Raw genomic sequence first — 4,359 nt, forward strand, 5'->3', positions numbered from 1 at the left:
GTCATTGCAGGGGGGGCGCGGGAAGCCGTCTGGATGAAAAGAAAACAAAAAAAAAGAACACTGTATGCGCTGGGTTTTTACCTTAGAATGGCCAACTCTCTGTTATTCCTCTGTCAATTTGATACAATAGGGGCTTCCGCACTTCCCATATTTGTGTCCTCTGTCACTTTAATCAGCAGTTAAAACTGTTTAATCCGTTGTCAACATGTCGTAACCTGTTTTTCCCAGCAGCCTTTAAACGCAACATGAGCCCTACTACGCTCACGCTGGGTTTACACCTGTGCAGCAGTGAAGGAGACCTGCTGCTGCTGTGCAGAGCTACGCAGGAGTGTGTTAGAATCATAGAAGTAAACCAGCAAAACGCAAAGAACTTTTCACAGTTTTTCCCCCAAACTAACAGACTGTTGAGTCATGCTGTTGGATGCAGGTAAAGTTAGCTAAAAGATGACTAGCTAGCTAATATCAATACAGCACCTTAAGCTTGTTAACAAGTAGCTTAGGCTACTGGTGGTGTTGTCTATGTTCAGCTATGATTCATTTTGCCCCCTAAAAAGTTGATTCCCCCCCTTGTTCATCTGGAGCCGGGGCAGAGTGTAACAGGGAGTCTCTAAGAATCCATCCCCCACCCCCTTCGCTCACACACATCGTTCAACCAGACAGCTATTTGTAAGCCATAGGGGGGCGCCAGAAATAGTTTGGAAACCAGTGGGGGGGCCCAGGAGAAAAAGTTTGGGAACCCTGTGTTACAGTAACATGTCTGTGCTGTTGGGCTTCAAGTGTAGCTGTAGATTTTATGTACCAGGAGAAAGGGAACTATCAATACTGAGGTAGTTGTGAATAGTTTTAATGCCTGATTAACTTTAGTCTGTAGAGAGCAACCAGTTTATAATTAGTGTTTTTAACATTTATCATAAACATTTTAGCAGACAGTCATACGGTTTGTATGATGCATCATTAATATTCTGCTTGTTTGTGATTGTTTTGACTTTAGGACCTTTAAGGTTGCTATCTTTGGTTGTATATTTTCAGACAGAAGAAATAATATCGTAAGTTAGTCAAGAGTTTTCTCTATTTAAGATTCAGACTTTGTAGAAATCAATAAAAGCAAAACAAAAACAAGCTTCTCCAAAGACTAAACACACTCACATGAGATGGCTGTGTTTTATGGTTAATTTCTTACCTTCAACATTAAAAGACATTGATTGAAAATAAAATTATGGAATAACTGGATATTGGGGGTGGGAAAGAAAAACACTATTAACTTTTGTTTTAGATTTAAAATTGTTACAACTGATTTTCCATTTGTTCACCTTAAAGACTTTTGTAGCATAAAGTTTTCATAATCAACAGGGAGTGCAACAGCCATAAAATAGAATCCATCTTTAACTGCAGAAAACTGGAATTTCAACTGAAAAACATCTGAGTGTTTTGAAGCTTAAAATTCTTAATGTATCTGAAATGGTGTTAAAATTATATTTGGCTATGTGATGATATTAAACTTGTGTGTATAGTAAACCAATATTATACATAACCAAAAAGTTGATTGTACCATAAAAATATTGTGCTGTTTCAACTCTTCTTAGCCGCTTTCCGATGGCCTTCAGTCTGAACGCAAAGCAAGGATCACCAGAACTAACTCTGCCTTATAATCTACAAGCTGAAATAGTTACCAGATTAATTTATTGTCTGCCTATCCAATATGCTGCTGTATACCAGTGAAACCTGATGAAGCAGGGCTTTTTCATAATTATCTTGCCTTATTTTTTGATTTCACTATACTCTGCATCTTTTTACCTGTCCTTTCTCAAAGACTGAACAGTTTTGTGTTTTTCTATCTGCTAAAGCAAAATGTGGGAGTAACTGGAAATTGCATTGAAGAGTGGAAGTGGACAGTCAGACCAATCTAACTGAGGGATTCAACCAGTTCTTATTTCAGCTCCCACCTCAGACTGATGGAATGTATTATTTTTTTTATCAAGTTATGTAAAATGCATTTGAAATAGAATGTTGTCTTTTTGATTAGATTAACATGGCATTCCACATATTAAAGGGACCAATGACATAAACTTATTCTTCTCACTTGGTGTTAACATTCAAGAAGAAACCATCAGATGAACTGTTTGCTGCGTAGAAAAACCTGGAGAAGCACATTGTGACAATTTTCAAACATCTGGTCAGAAGAGATGTTCCAGCTTTTTTAATGAAATATTCTTCCTGTCTTTTTCCTACATGTTATACAGTGATAGTATAGATGCAGGAACAGTATTTAAGAGCCTCGTTAAGCACAAGTGCTTCTGGTCAGATTCAACCCCACTCTCACTCCATGTCCTTTTGCTTGTCTCTCACTGGTTGTATTGAACAGTTGTGAAATGATTGTCTGTTTGGTGTGTGCCGAAGCTCTTTTTCAACAGGGATAAGTGTGTCTGCATGTGAAACCAACAACTTAGTCTCTTGTATTGTCTTTCTTGTTTGGTCATATTTAGGATGTGCAAATAAACCATGGTTGAATTGCCAATGTTGAGATTTGTGGGGGGGGGTGTTTTGTTTTTCCTGATTGTGGTTTTATTCAAATGATCAATTGTATTTTCTTGGAATTTATATAGTTAAACATTTTCATAAACAGTTTTGAAAAAAAGTGGTACACAACTCTGACAGGCGAGTTTTCATGATGGCAATAAGGCCTTTTAACCTCCAAGGTTTTGAAGCTGAACACTAAATGGTCAGAGTCCCAGGTGGATGTGACATCATACTGTGGATTATCATCACTGTACCTCTGGGTTTCTGCAGAAATGCTTCAGAAGTTATCATGCTCATTCAAGTGTTTGGTTGTCTGTTTCAGTAGCAGATGCTGGTCTACTATTGTTGAACACAAAGAACCATGGTAATCGCTTCCCCTTGGGACCAATTTCTATTCCTCAGTCCCTAAATGTAGCGTAAAGTGGTTTCAAATATAAAATTATCAATGTTTATACATGTTGCTATATTTATAAAAGTCTGAAAATTAAATATGCTAAATTAGTTTAAGAATGACGGACAAAAGAAATGTAATTATATTCTGACTTTTGGGAATTAAACTGGATCTGATACAATGGAGTGAGGGTAGCATCTTGACAGATATTCATCTTATCCATTTAGTAACTAAACATAAGTAATAAAGTAATATATATTCTCACTTCCATTCAGGGCCCAGGAGTCCAGTTTCCAAGGTGTCGGTGTGCTAACAGTCTACATTGTTGCTAATTTATATCGTCTTCCCAGGTGAAAAAAAGAGTACACTTTAGTATATTTCAAACCAGTGACGTGCGGTCAGGGGAGGCAGGTGAGGCAGAGCCTCACCTGTCATCATGGAAAAATAATAATAAAACCATTAATATTGCTATTTTCACCCTGTGGTTTGTACTATAAAGTATTTATTTTTTACTTAGCTTAACCAATTCTGATTATTTTTGTCTTCAAAATCGCTGGATTTTCGCATTTTCCCATTCAAATGCTCAGAAGCGAAGCCGGTGAGGCAGCAGCAAGCTGAACCTCACCTAGGATTGCGCAACCTCTCGCTAACTGCACTGTCTGCCATTCTATGTGAGCATGTTCGTCCTGTCCGTACGCCAGCAATAAAATGGCTAAAAAACATTTAATATATGGACTGATTTTCCATAATTTCGCTTATGTATATAATGTACAGTGTCTTTTTGTCACCAACTGTGTTTGCAAAGCGTTTTGTGTGCGGAGGAGGGATCAGAAACAGCAGAGAACAGATTCTAGGTGAGGCAGGCAGTTCTCTTGCCTCATGGCAGGGGGCGCTCATGATCCCAGATATTGCGACTGCACAACTGTAGAGTAAGACACAGTGAGCTAGCCATGGAGCTAGCCATACAGTAAATAAGTAAAGTACAGCGATATATTTGTTTTCTCCTCCCTTTCGACGTAAACATGAAAGACTACATTTCTACACTTAAACAGTTTTCTAAAGTGGATTTTCAATTGAAGCAGGAGATAACTAAAGGAAGACCAACACTGGAGCTGAAAGTTTTGCTTCGAGACAGTTTGATGATTCTCAAACGGAGTAGAAAAGACATTCCGAAGATAGACTTAGCTTTGGATGAACGGATATTTTTGTGCAGAATTAGCGGTGCATGGATTTCATTGATAGATAAAGGTAAGACAGCAATATGAAATGTGCGTTTTGTGAGCAGTTTGTATGTCTAAATAATTCAGTAAAGTAGAAGCGGTAGCTAATCTACCACAGCAATTATTCATTAATTAAACATTAAGCCTAAAACGTACTACAACAGACTAAATGTTCTGTTCTGTGTGCAAAATTCTTGAATGTTTTTTGGTGTTAAATCCTAAAACATGAAG

The sequence above is a fragment of the Poecilia formosa genome, unplaced genomic scaffold (assembly GCF_000485575.1).
Source record: "Poecilia formosa unplaced genomic scaffold, Poecilia_formosa-5.1.2 Scaffold267, whole genome shotgun sequence".
Lineage (NCBI taxonomy): Eukaryota > Metazoa > Chordata > Actinopteri > Cyprinodontiformes > Poeciliidae > Poecilia > Poecilia formosa.